Source organism: Hippichthys cyanospilos, chromosome 11, assembly GCF_059441005.1.
Source record: "Hippichthys cyanospilos isolate Australia breed blue-spotted pipefish chromosome 11, RoL_Hcya_1.0, whole genome shotgun sequence".
Classification (NCBI taxonomy): Eukaryota; Metazoa; Chordata; class Actinopteri; order Syngnathiformes; family Syngnathidae; genus Hippichthys; species Hippichthys cyanospilos.
This window is the reverse complement of record NC_142379.1, coordinates 17,159,985-17,175,194: the sequence shown is the minus strand read 5'-3', so window position 1 is coordinate 17,175,194 and position 15,210 is coordinate 17,159,985. Positions and strand designations below refer to the sequence as shown.

At 37.9% G+C, this 15,210-nt stretch overlaps 2 non-coding genes across 2 annotated transcripts; both read left to right on the top strand.

Moving 5' to 3' along the window:
• Positions 1-14,089: 14,089 nt before the first annotated feature.
• trnai-aau (transfer RNA isoleucine (anticodon AAU)) lies at positions 14,090-14,163 on the top strand. Its single transcript has one exon. It is a non-coding gene; the product is annotated as a tRNA-Ile (tRNA).
• Positions 14,164-14,779: 616 nt separating this feature from the next.
• Positions 14,780-14,853, top strand: trnai-aau (transfer RNA isoleucine (anticodon AAU)). The gene has a single exon. It is a non-coding gene; the product is annotated as a tRNA-Ile (tRNA).
• Positions 14,854-15,210: the final 357 nt, after the last annotated feature.

Sequence of the window (15,210 nt, the reverse complement as noted above, 5' to 3'; positions counted from 1 at the left end):
ACATTGAACGTTCCCGAAGTTGAATGACTGTGGCAGGGATGAAGCTCAACAAAGTTCAAATCTTTTAACTTCTCTCGATCACGCAAGACAAACGGGCTTTTGTATCACTTTCTGTGTTAAGTCACTTCATACTCGTCCTTCGCGTCGTCCAATGCACTTTCATGCCATGTTGCATGAAGTACATTGGCACAAATTTGAAATGTGCCATTTTTTTGCCTTCCACCCATTTCAGTCTTATATTTTCAGATTAGACTATTAAATCACGATTTATTTTAACTCTTCACTTCACCTCAGGCAATATATTATATTTAAATACACTGATAACTTCAGGGGACAATGTGTAAGTTTAAGACCCTTCTTCATAACGAACAGCGGGAGGTGCTGCATTTACCATTGTCGATAGCAATAACAGACATGGCAGCCTCCGGAGGAATGCCACCTCCCATGTAATTTAATTGATAATTTATTGATAACTAGACCTACGATTACCGTACCCTCTGAGCTGCATGCGTCCACAATTGTGCACTGCTCGCACACTCATACTGCATAAAACAATCAATCATCAATCAATCAATCAAATTTTATTTAATGCAATATGATCATACTAAATAATGTCTAATATTAGACCTCATCTTATCGGATCAATTAGAACAATAGGCTAATATTGTTTTCTGTACCATTTTGCATTGTGACTCAGTGAGTGATAAGTGTCCAGTCAATGATACGATAAGTTTCACTTGCACTATTCATCCAATCAAACGCATCGACAGAAATGTTCCCTGCATATACACCCCGTGCAGGTAGGGCTAGGTAACAACAGTGCAAAGTTAGGCGCAAACGTTAACTCCTTTTCCTGGCGAACGAGCAACAACACATCCACTCACCAAGCCAAGGTAAAAAAGAAATGAGCTTCTCTTAAGATGGAATGGCTATTAGTGTATATACAAATAGAAGGACATGCGGTGAAAATGAGTGAGATTGTTTTTTTTCACAACTTGTGGCTTGTTTATTACCATGGTGACAAGTGCAATATGCGTTACACTGTCATGTCCAAAACAGTTATTGTTAACACACTTGTCTAAACTTGATGAAAACTTGATGAAAAATAGTTGTGATTTGTTTGGTGACATAATGCAATAAAAACATAATAAATGCATCGTTCTCCCACATTGGTGCTGAATGACGCTTGCAGTTGTCACCTCAGCTATCTCTTCATAAATGACAAGATAAGTACCCAGAACCCTAACCCTAACCCAGAAGCACATTATCAGTCCACACATATACAGTGGGCCCCCGTGTTACGAACTTAATCCGTTCAGCGGCTACGCTCGTAACTTGAACTGCTCGTATGATGGGCAATCCAAACCCATGTTAATTAGTGAATGCGTGCAACACGTGCAAAAACCTTTGGTAAAAACATCACGACGTTATACACATATTAAAAATGAGTAACATAATCTACTGTACAGTTAAATTGAATAACATTTACAAAGGAAAAATGACATTTACCTTTGGGGCGACGTGACTTGAGCTGGGTGGAGGCGGAGGGGAGCAGAGACCAACCCGCATAATTTATTTATTTATTTTCTCAAACGGGAACTTTTCTCAAACTAGAACATATCACCGGTGATTTACTTCTCTTTAATCTATAATAGAAGAAGCCTCTCAATTTTGTTGTCGATCGAGGTCCGTCCCCCGGCAAGGAAAGTCTTGCTCTTAGAAGATTGCCGAGCGGTTAGGTCCATACTCACGAGCAAGGTTAACCATGCGTGCGCCTCCTTCGTATTTTTTTTAAAATTATTTCCTGCTTCGTTTCTATTGTCATCATCCTCTTACTTCTTCCTTTACCGCCACTAGCAATTTTAGAAGCCATGTCTAACAGATAGTTTGCAAAGTCTTCACAACATTCCTTCCTTCCGTTTTTGACTGATTTTCTCTCCTTCCTTCCGTCCCGACCAGCTGTGCCATCAAGCTAGATGAAGGCGTTCGACCAATAGTATATCGCCATTTCCGTGACTGACACCGTGACTGAAACAGTGACTGTGACATTGTAAGAGCAATAGCATATCAGCGTTACCGTGTTAAGCGTGAGCAGATGATTTCGTTGATGTAGTAAAGCGAGGTCAATTGTACGTACACATCGACTGGCAACGCGTGGTAAAATCATAGTTAAAAGCATCACGAATTTGCACACATAACCAAAATTAGTAACATAATCTATTGTATAATTAATTAAATTAACATGAATATGCAAAGGATAAGTGACATTCTCCTCTGGGCGACGTGACTTGAGCTGAGTGGAGAAGGAGGTGAGCAGAGACCAACCCGCAGAATGTATTGATTTTAACTTTCCTCAAACTAAAACATATCACCGGCGATTTCCTTCTCTTTAATCCATAATAGAAGAAGCCTCTCCATTTTGTTGTCGAGCGAGGTCCGTCCCCCGGCAAGGAAAGTCTTGCCCTTAGAAGATTGCCGAGCGGTTACGTCCATACTCACGAGCAAGGTTAACTATGCGTGCGCCTCCTTCGTGTTTTTTTATTATCTCCTGCTTGGTTTCTATTGTCATCATCCTCTTACTTCTTCCTTTACCGCCACTTGCAATTTTAGAAGCCATGTCTAACAGATCAAGTTTGCAAAGTCTTCACAACATTCCTTCCTTCCATTTTTCACTCATTTTCTCTCCTTCCTTCCATCCCGACCAGCTGTGCCATCAAGCTAGATAAAGGCGTTCGGTCAATAGCATATCGGCATTTCTGTTATTGACGTGACGCCGGCCAATAGCATCTCGGTGACTGAGTCCGTGACTGACACCGTGACTGTGACAGTGACTGTGACATTGTAAGAGCAACAGCGTTCAACGTTGTTGTGACGAGCGTCAACTTCTAGTTGACGTAGCAAAGTGAAATTAAGTGTACGAATACAATGGCCAGCATGTTGTATTGTTCGTAAGACGGAAGGTTTGTGCATAAGTGGGGGACAAAAAACTCTGCGGTCCACGCTCGTAAATCGAAATGTTCGTAAAAGAGGGTGTTCGTAAACCGGGGGCCGACTGTATTTAAAAGTTGTTGGACATCAGCAGGTCGTGCTGTTCACATGAATTCTTAGAGTTCCATGCTGCCTTGCATCATCAAAGCACGGGCCACAGCTGGTTCATTCCAGGGCCCCAGCTAGGCCCCTAGATATACTCCGATATACTCATTATACTCCCCCCCCCCGCTCATAAATTACAAAATGTGATTTATTTGATATAGTTCACTTTGGGAGCAATGTCATATTTGCACACGTCGACTCACTGTGTGCATTTCTGAAGTTGCTCACCTTGGTTCAAAGCCTGCTCAGGGAGTTTGTGCAAATGCTCAGACACATTGAAAATTAGAGGGAACACGGCCTACGATTATATTTAAAATATACTGTTGGTCGTTAAGAACACATGCCCCATAGCTCCAGGATGAGGCTGAGGCAAAGATTGTTGATAAAAATTGTTGTAATTTTGTAGTCCAAAGCTTCTGACTGGTGTATGATTTAAAAGGCAAGCTGTTCTGCACAAACAGACCCAAATGAGCAGGAATAAAACTACTAGCTTTTAAACTGAAGGCACCGAGCCTCACATTGTGCATGAGCCGCCACTATGTTGTCAGATCCAAGGTTTGATCCACCGCCAAATGCATCGGATTCTTTTTCTGTCGAGGGGTGAAGGAACGAGGTGGGCAGATAAACACTTCCTGTTGGAACGTCACGATGTTGAACACACACTTGGACTGAAATGAGCAAATAATATGCAAAATAAATTTAAAATGTGTATGAATCATGCAATATAATATACAACCACATTTTCCATCAAAGAATTAATATATTATATAAAATTGTTCAAGAAATACATTCCTATGGCAGTGAAATCAAAACCTGTCTCACTACAGTTAACAGAATAAGTACATGATTTCAAATTTAGCTTGTCCACAAACGCAGATATTCTATCGAGGCCAGAGAAAATGTGTACTTTTGAGTTGTATTCGAAAAGTGGATGTGGGGGAAATTACTTATCTGATACAACTTAACGAAAATATCAAGAACCTAATAAAAAAAACAAAAAAAATCAGTTGAATTCATTAGTAGTCACTGCTACTCAATACATCATCCTTTTTAACAGCATTGAAGAATCGTTGCCTTTGAATAAACACTTTTACTGTATATGTTTGCAACACATTTTAAAGTGCACTTACATTTTATTAGCTTTGATTTCTTCATCAAGTCAGTTACAACGATTTACACTACATGTCGTTACACACATTAGTGTGGTTTGGGAATAGGGTTATTAAAAAAAATGTAGTTATACATTTCTTTTCTTATGCAGAACATTGTTGAAAGGAGTAAATTTGTGTGTATTTTGAATGAAAACTGATTTGATGTAAATGCTATAAATTTCTTAAACTTTTGTGTTTTTAACTGAAGAGGGAATTTGTCCCAATACCTTACATTTTGTATTGTTTAAAATGGTTCAGTATTACTTTGATATGTGTTTCTTCAGGCCTGTGAGCAATAGATTATATATGAAGCTTTCTTATCAGAATAAGATTTGGATTTATTTGGATTTGATTAAAGCCACAATCCTAGCAATTTTGCTCCATTCTTTCTTTGAGTTGGAAAAAGATTGCTAATTGTTTGTTAGATGTTAGCGTTTTTAAAATGTCATACTTCCTTATATTAGAAATTATTGACAAGATATAAACACAGTTTTCTTCCCTTTTCAAGCTCTTTTTAGTGACATTGATGTTACATTACAATTACATTGCTTTTAGTGTACAGCCCATCATATAGGCAATAAATACAAAATATTAACTGTTTTCATACTACTGTTTTCACGATGTAAACATTAAGATTGCAGCCAATCTAATCTGCTGTACTAAGCAACGCAAAGGTGTCTTTGCCACAATTGCAAACAATTATCACGTCCTCCTTTTGAGTTTGACCTGCTAGGCAATAAGGTTCGCATTTCGCTGGTGCTTGTTGCCTCCCATGCATCGATCCCATGACACAAGATACAGTCTCCTCCAAAAGTACTGGAACAGTGAAGACAATGCTTTTATTTTTCTTGTAGACTGGAAATAGTTGAGTGTGACACCAAAAGATGAATATGAGACAAAAATTAAACATTTCCGCTTTTATTTCTGGGTGTTTACATTAGGATCTGATACACAACTTAGAGGAGACCATTATTTGTAGGAACACAATATTTTTGGGTGATCAAAAATATTGGAACATGTGACTGACGGGTGTGTTTTGTTGCTCAGGTGTTTTCTAATTTCACTAATTATTTCAAATAAACAGCAGTTGACAGCAGTTCACAGCAGTCTGTAGTGCGCAGTTTAGGAGTTGGGTGTTTCCTGTGGAGATTGCACTGATAGTAAGAGGTGTAACAAACCTGAAAACCAGAGAGCTGTCTACAGGAAAGAAAAAAGCAATTATGAAGCTGAGAGAAGCTGAAAAGTCAATCGGAGCCATTGGACAAACATTGACCATAGCTAGTACAACCATTTGAAAGAAAGCAACCACTGGTGTAGTAAGTAATAGATGTGGAACTGGTATATCAAGAACAGCATTTGATGATAGAAACATTGTGAGAGCTGCAAAAAAAGACCCCAAAACAACAGCTAGTGGCATCACCAACAACCTCCAGAGGGCAGGAGTGAAGGTATCAGCCGCCATTGTTCGGCAAAGACTTCATGAACAAAAGTACAGAGGCTACACCTGAAGATGCAAGCCACACATCAGCAAAAAGAATAGGAAGACAAGGCTGGAATTTGCCTAAAAATACAAAAAAGTGCCTCAAACATTCTGGGACAAAGTTTGATGGACTGATGAGACAATTATGACCCTTTACCAAAGTTATGGAAAGGCTAAAGTTTGGAGAAAAAAGGACCTGCCCATGATCCCAAACATACAATCTCATTTGTAAAACATGGTAGGGGCAATGCCACTTATTTGCCTCTATGAAGGTTTCCAGCGCGTGTTGCCAAGGCTTCAGTCTCGCCTCAGCACACCTCTTACTATTAATAAAAATTATGCTAAGGCTTGCATGGCTTCTTCTGGGACGGGCTCATTAATCTTCATTGATGTTATAACACCTGATGGAAGTAGCAAAATGAACTCAGACGTCTATCGAAACATTTTGTCTGCTCATTTAAAGAAAAATGCAACCAAACTGAGTGGGAGATCCTTCATCATGCAGCACGACAACGACCCAAAACACACTTCAAAAACAACAAAGGAGTTCATCAGGGGCAAGAAGTGGAAGGTTTTAGACTGGTCAAGTCAGTCTCCAGACTTGAACCCTATAGAGCATGCATTTCAACTATGGAACAACACCTGAAAGAGGCTGCAATGAAAACTGAAAAAGCATTCCAAAGGAAGAATGCTAAGGTCTGGTGATGTCATTGTGTCTTAGACTTGATTTTGCAAGGGATTTGCAACAAAATATGGTGATTCTTTCAAAAAAAAAAGTTTTCTTTTAAGTTGTCGATCAGATCCAGATGAAAATACCTGGAAATAAAAGCTAAATTGTTGATCTGTTGTCTCATATTCGTCATTTGGCGTCAAACTCAAATGAAAAATAAAGGAATTTGCTTCACTGTTCCATTACTTTTGGAGGGGACTGTAGCATTAAAGGCACAGGTGTGATGCCTGTTTGGTGAAGACTTTAAATGATCCTTAGTGAGATTGTGATGCAAAAGTTATATAAAAAAAAGGAATACTAATATAATAATAATAATAATAATAATAATAATAATAATAATAATAATGATAATAATAGTCCAGTCCAATGCCAATTCTTAATGAAATTGAGATTTTATTAACACTTCGGCGCCAAACATTTTTTTCTGTATATTTTTTTATATCACTGATTTCAAAGGATATTAAGCTTGATAATGGTTAGAGATAAAGACATACCATATTATTCCATGTACAAGTCGACCTCGTGTTTAAGTGGACCCTTTTTTAATTCAATTTGAGCGAAATTCACAGAATGCAAGTATGTCTACCCCCTGACTAGTGGTTACAGATCATGGCTGTAATTAAAACACAAAGTCATTTGTGTTTTTAAAATGACTAAATTACAGGACTTTTAGACATATTTTTTCATCGTATATTGAATGACATATCATTGCGGGGGAGAAATACAGTACCTGTAAATGTTGCTTTGTACAGTTTTGCTACTTTGGTGTGAAAACGGTTACATTTTTGCCAAGCAAGTCTTAAAAAACAGCAACTCATGTCATCTTGAGTCCATTCCAAGTCCAATGACTCCAGTCCCCACCTCTGGTAACTTCCGTTCTGTTTTGTGCTTTTCCATTTAAGTTTCACCAAAGTAGCTTTTAAACTATGTTACATTGTCTTCATTATTTCCTGATTTTTATTTATGAACATCTAAGAACTGTTTAGTTTTTCTTTTTAACTTAATTTTTTAAAAGCTCAAGTCTGAAGGAAAAATTAAAGTGCTCTTGAAACTTCAAAGTGAAGAAGCAGTTGGCGCATCGTTAGCTCCCGTACTTTGACATTTAATATGTATGCGAGGTATCATTGGGTAAGGGATTTAAAATAAATCCTTCAAATGTAATTTGTCTCACTCAAAAGTGGGCAAGGCTGCACTTGCACATGACTGTGCCTCCACCTCCCACGTCCTCTTTGTTTGGTGTGGATGTAGAGAACATTCTTTGATGTCAACAAGGCGTTTTGCCAGCTGTCACGAGCACTCATGCCACTATGGTTCTGGTGGCTACTGCGGAACGGTTAGGATTCATACTTAAGGTTCTGTGATGATAGGTTTAAGCTTGTCACAGCGAGTCAGATTTTTGACTGACACATCCACAAATGGGTTGTATTTTCATCCCTTCTTCACAGAACATCATATCATTATCATTACTCCATATCATATGGCTTCCATCCATTTTGGATGATGCTTGTCCTCATCACTGAAGGTGACGTGGGTTATACAGCACTTCACTGCATGTAAGTGAAATAAAGGCGTATACGTAACAAACTGAGTTCAAATTTTTTCAACTTCAGTTTGACATCTACTGTACACATGAGGTTGACATGAGAAAACGGGGTTGGTTTTTGAGAAAATTAAAGAATTTGTATTGTACCTTACGGATCAAGATTACAGAAGACATAAAACATTACTCGAGATGTGTATTTCTCTGTAAAAGATAATTCACTAGAGCGTTCAAATTGTCAAGTGAAAAATGATACCTTGGGGGAAATGTTGACCCAACTCGGGCTATTCAAGTTTTTTGGTTTATGATAAGCATATAAAAAAAAAACATGAGGAGGCTAAAAAAAATGCATAGATTCTCAAATCATGACAATTTTCAATATGCCACGCTGCCTTCCCTTCTACATGCTTGCAAACGGTAGGTCGAGAGGTACACCCTATGGGTGTCAACTTTAGCCCATGTCGGCCTCATTTACTGCCATTTAAAATTGGAAATATTGTATATTTTGGACATATCGAAAACCTGATGCATCATCATGCATTTCCCACAATTTTTGCATGAATCCTTTCAATGGCAACTCACAAACGGGGCGCAATAGAAATGTTTGTGTTGAAACCCAAAAACTACGAGGTGGCGCTAACAGCCTGCTTATGACATTTGCAAACCTTTAATCGACTTCAATGATTGGCTTAACTTGGACTCCCACAATGCAAAAGTCAAAATACTCTAGAATACTCTAACATAATGCGTACTTACTTTTGCTGTTATCACATTTTTAATACATAAAGTGTGCATATATATATATATATATATATATATATATATATATATATATATATATATATATATATATATATATATATATATATATATATATATATATATATATATATATATATAGTAATTTTACACACATGTGAATAAAGTTGTCAAATAAAGCTAATACATTACATTATCAGAAGTAAACATTAGAGTATCAAAAATAACATTGTCGTAGAGTAGCATGTTCATTAGGCTGGTTGAGCACGTCCAATTAATTCAATGACATTGTCATTAGAGAATCAACATAATCTCATTCAGGTTATTTCAAACCCCTGCCTGACCATGTACAGCGACTGTCTTATGCAGTCACAAGGCTCAACCTGGTGAAGCAGAAGAAAACCTCTGTCTTTGTCTGATTGTGTCCAGGCATTAGTCTCACATTACAGTTTTGAGTAGTATATTATGAACTCTAGAATAGCCTATGCAGCATGTTTATTCAGCCTCCTTTACTTCCTTAGTACAAGCATGAGGGAAAAATCCCTAAAAGCTGTGTTGCAGAGCAGTGGTATTTTAGAGATAAGACAATGATATATCTGGCATGAAAGAAAACAGATGCAGATAAAAGAGAAATCAGATGAAAATGCGGAAAATGGATTGATTGATTGATGATTGATTTGTGTCTTTTAAAACTGCTGCAAAACCTGATCTTTATACAAGATATACCGTACGCTACACATTAGGTTGATTCTGTTCAAGTCTCTCCCTGACTTTGTTCTTCCCCTTGTCATCATTTATATGTCACTCAGTTAAATCACTGCTCTGAAATGTCTTACTGTCACCTAGTGTTTAAAATATGAACCACACCAATACGGAATGGTGGCAGAGCTACTGTAAGTCCCCACACTCATCTCCCCTCATTTAATTTTAGACAAATATATATATATATATATATATATATATATATATATATATATATATATATATATATATATATATATATATTATTATTTTTTAACCCCCCCACCCCCACAAAATCAGCTATTCTCAGGCTGTGTGTGATAGGTGTTTGATTAAATGGTGTTTAGTCCAAGGTGGAGATTGGGGGGCAGGACAGAATCTCTTGATATATTTAATGAAGATTCAATTGGAAGAGGTACTGAAGCTGTAAACAAGTAAATGTAACCCCCCCCCCCCCTCTTTCTCTCTCACCCACCCTCACTCTTTTGGCTTGGGAAGTAAAATCAATGCTATGCCAGGTTGCTAAGTATTCTTGCAGAAACAGAAAACAACAGAAAATAGAAGTGGTGTGCCTTGCAAATGTTGCCTGGGCATTTAGTGGGGACTTACTTGACTTAATTCACCTCTTGATGTCATCATTTTAACGTTGCAATTTTAGGAGCCATTAATACTTTGCAAAAAAACAATAAAAGAGCAAAACTTTGCCTAAATCACTAGAGTAGTTCAGAATCAAAACATACTATTACTAGTAATTTGCATTGGCCAGCACTGATTTTAAAGGTTGTGGACAGATTACATATGCATTGATGCACATAGAGGCTTGAAATCTGTTCCTTCGAAGGACCCAAATAATTTTTGTTCACTCGCCTGCAATAAAGCCTGAGAAAACTGGAATATGCTTGCAAGGACATTGCAAAGAAACAGTGAACAAAAGCACCAACTGGCTGTTCAACTGGAAATTAAAACAAGTCTTGTGGGGGTTTGACCTCAGGCTGCAGCCTTTCAGTGTGGAATTTGCACATTGTCCTCATCATACTTCTGTTTGTTTTTTGGGAAGTCTGCTTACCCCTCATCCATCCATCCATTTCTGTAGCCGCTTATCCTAGTTAGGGTCGCAGGCCAGCTGTTGTCTATCCCAACATTTATTTTTTTTTATGTGGATGTGGATCACACTGAAAAGTGTTTTCAAGGGAAACTGTTGTCAGGAACAATGGCAACATAAGATGGTTGGCCTTTGAATTCAGCCGCCATTGCCCAATTGTAAGTGCAGTCAATTATAAGTGCTGGGGTTTTTACCTGACTGCTGCGTTTGCCAGGAATGGAGACACACAGCAGCACTGTTCACTGTTTTTTATGTTTTTATTTATTTATGTATTTATTTATTTTTAATGTCCAGCGCACACTCCGCCACATCCACATAAAAAAAAAATAAATGTTTTCAGGAATACAGATATGTCTGGGAGGTGGCTTGTCCTTGTGTAAGCAGTGTGAGTGGAGAGGATAAAGCTAATTTAAAAAAAAAATATATATATATATAAAGCGAGTGTTTTCAGATTCAAAATGCACGCCATGATGAAAAAATTCTAATGATGTATTCAATGTCAAACATTGATAATTTGGAGTAAGACTTTTCAATATATGTTATTATTACAGAAGACTTTCATGTCATGACAGAGGCAGCAAACAAATGTTTAATTTAAGCAGATAAGTCCAGCCATTTTCATCCCTCTCATGAGGGCTGCCATTTTGCTTCTTTCTATTGATGAAAAACAACCGCACAGAACCGGAGAGTTCCCCTTTTTGGGGGGGTTTAGCCTTGTGACGTTCACAACTGAGGTTTAATTAACTTCAGGACAGGTAAAGGCACATATCAAGAAGATAAATATTTTTGTTTACCTTTGAAAAACATTTTGCCAGAACCACAAAAACATTCCTTTATGATCGAAATGTTGCTAAATGCTCATTTACATTGCAACAAAATTTACGTCATACTGAGGGAACATTTACTTTCTCCTCAATCTTGTAGCTTTGTTGTGCTGGACCCTCAGTTTTGGTTATAATAAAGCCCAACAAGGTTTAGAGAAAAAAAAAAAGTACTGGCCCCTGATCTAACATACTTTAATATGTATAATCTAAAACATTCTAAAAGAAGGTTATTCTGGTTTAATTGATTACATTTTTTAAGTGCATATAAGAATATGAAATATTTTTGTCTATATGTGCCTTATGACTGGCAGTCAGTTCAGGTTTGCTTCTCGCTCAGTCAGATGATACGGGCTCCAACTCACAAATGACCTTGAACATCAGGGTAAGACATGGATGGATGAATGCATGATTGATTAAAACATAAACTCATTAGCTATTCAAGCAAAAAACATTTTTGTGTCAAGGCATCACTTAGCTATAATCCAAAATGTTATAGCTTCAGGAGCTATAACACAAAACTCAACCAACCGCTTTGCCATTTGGAGGTATTGATGGATCTCTGTGTCTTACAGGAACCCGATGCAACTCAGCCATGATAATCTGACTTATTCATGGAGAAAATGTCTTCTGTGTGAGGTAGAAAATTTGGACTGGATGTAGTATATTATTTCACCACAGGATGCCGGCTGCATGTGGCTTTGACCAGCTTTATGGAGAGAAATCTGAGCCGACCACTCAGTTGTGACAAAATGTGTTTGGGTGCTTTGCTTGGCTTAATCTTGGCCTGTAGGTACGGTATAGAGATACAACCCTCAAAGCTGCAAGTGCTGGCAACTGGGAGCCAAAGATAGGTCACGCCTAACACTGCTACTATGGAGGAATCTGGATGCTTTCATGATGGAAATTCTGTTGTGTTAGTATGATTTTTGGGTAAATGACAAGGACTATCTATCCCGCAGAGATGATGAGAGTGATAGGACAGCAAATACACGCCCACAAGTTGAAAACGTTTTTTGAAAAGCACACCAGAGATTTCACTATGCAGGTCTTGTAAATGATAAATGATGCAGTACTGAAGCACAAAAGGGGGAAAGCAAAGTTTTTTGAATACATTTATTTTAATTTAGCATAAGTCAAGTGGATATCTATTCAAGGTATTTCTAATTCTGTTAAATAATAACCAGGGCAAATTATTACTCCAGTCTTGTCTCATTATAAAGTAAATTCCTAAATGCACGAGTGTGGTGACGGCACTCAAAATCACAGGACAAATCCCCTGAAAAATTTCACAAATTAGAGCCAAAATAGTTATATAACAGTTTGAATGAATTAATTTGACATTTCTCATCCTCATTTCCACGCAGACGAATAAATATGACCACCGTCACTTATTTAAAATTGATGTATCTCAATTGACATTTGTTATCATCATATTTAGAAACATTTCTGTATTTGGCACCTCAAACATTGCCGCAACTTAAAACCAAAGGGACCGTTTCAGGGCCAATGATTGAACATTCCTTAATTCGTGGTCTGCGCTCTTGATTGGGGACAATGCTCTTTACTGATTCAAACCCAAAATGCGTCAGCGGCTTTGATTATACGTGAATTGGATCATGGTGCCAATAACACCAAGGTCATGGGTTCAACCACCTTTCAGGGTAGTGATTAAGTATTAACGATTCAAACACTTCTTAAAGATATATCTTTGGTTAGCTGGTGTTGAGTGGCAAGAGGTAAGCTTTGAAAGAGTTTAGGTCTTTATGGGTTTTAGGGAGTGATCTTAAGAGTGAAAGGGAAATTGTCACCATTACACTCACCAAGACCTCTGCTATTACAGCACCTGAACAAGACCAAGGAACATATTTTGGACCATAGTTTCATCTGTAATGTTATCTCATTTATTTTTTTCAAATGTCATTATTATATATATTACATTCTTGGGACATTGATTGCCAACATTTTTTAGATTTCTATCACCTGTTTGCCCATACAGTTAAAATATAGTATCATCTTTTTTGGGGGTATTTTAATTCATTTATTACTTTACCTCGATTGACATTTGGTAAGAGCAAATATGGAATATTTCAGTATTTTCAGTAGTGATTTTAACCCGAGATAGGGCAGGGAGTGCACTTGCTTCATGTACTCCTTGAAGCAAAAACTCTCAAGTGACTTTTTGTATCATTGTGTACAGGAGAAGTTCGGTACTACGCTCACCAAACTTTGCCGGCAATTTAAACCAAAGGAAAGAGCAATTCTTTGGTTGGGGAATAATTGAAAATTCCCTACTCTGTCGATACAAATCCGATTTACCTCGATTGACATTTGGTAACACCATATATGGTATACTTCAGTATTTGGCTCCTAAACCTTGCTGGAAATTTAAACCAAAGTAACAGTTTTGGGGCCAATGATTGAAAAGTCCTTAATCTGTGGTCTGTTTACTTGGGGAGAGGGCAATGCATTTTATACGAATACTGATTTTAACCCGAGATAGGGCCGTGTCGTTGATTATCCTTGAATCCTAAAACATCCCAATTTGAGGTCTTGTGTAAGAAGAAAACCCTTTTTTCGTGTATTGCAGTGTTCCTTCAAGGAAGTAATATCTGAAGAAGTTTTCTGCAAAGCAAGCAACTATTTTTAGGCCAGTGACCCATTACATAGGAGGCCTGTTAGCTCAGTTGGTTAGAGCGTGGTGCTAATAACGCCAAAGTCGTGGGTTCAACCCCCCCACGGGCCAGTGTTACTCACCTCTGCTTCAATGGGAATGACGTCGTTTAGGAAATGTAAAAAACAGTGCACTTGCTTGATGTACTCCTTCAATCAAGCAAGGACTCTCAAGTGACTTTTTGTATCATCATATACAGGAGTAGTTCGGTACTATGCTCACCAAACCTTGCTGGCATTTTAAACCAAAGGAAGGAGCAATTCTAGGGACTGATTGGGGAATAATTAAAAAATTCCCTTCTCTGTCGATACAAATCCGATTTACCTCGATTGACATTTGGTAACACCATATATGGTATATTTCAGTATTTGGCTCCTAAACCTTGCCGGAAATTTAAACCAAAGTAACCGTTTTGGGGCCAATGATTGAAAAGTCCTTAATCTGTGGTCTGTTTACTTGGGGAGAGGGCAATGTTTTTTATATGAATACTGATTGTAACCCGAGATAGGGCAGTGTCGTTGATTATACGTGAATCCTAAGACATCCCAATTTGAGGTCTTGTGTAAGAAGAAAAGCCTTTTTTTTGTGTATTGCAGTCGTCCTTCAAAGAAGTAATATCTGGTGATGTCTTCTGCAAAGCAACCAACCGTTTTTAGGCCAGTGATTAGCTAAAATCAAATACAAATGAGGCCTGTTAGCTCAGTTAGTTAGAGCGTGGTGCTAATAACGCCAAGGTCATGGGTTCAACCCCCATACAGGCCAGTGTCATCCTGTTTTGTTACACCTGAGTTCTGTCTCTTGTTAACTGCAAAGGAGACTGTAGTCTCTTGACATAATTTTCGAAGCATGAACTCTCAAGTCATTTTTTTATATCATTGCATACATGAGAAGTTCTTTAAAGCAAACAACAGTTTTTAGGCAAATGATTGGGCAGGACACTAAAGAGAGAAGGCTTGTTAGCTCAGTTGGTTACAGCGTGGTGCTAATAATCCTAAGGTTGTGGGCTCAGCCACCATACGGGCAAGTGTCATTTGGTTTTGCTTCTCTAGCAATGCAGTCTCTCAATAACTGAAGAAAAGAGTCCCGTTTTCTCACATATTCCTTGAAGCAAGAACTCTT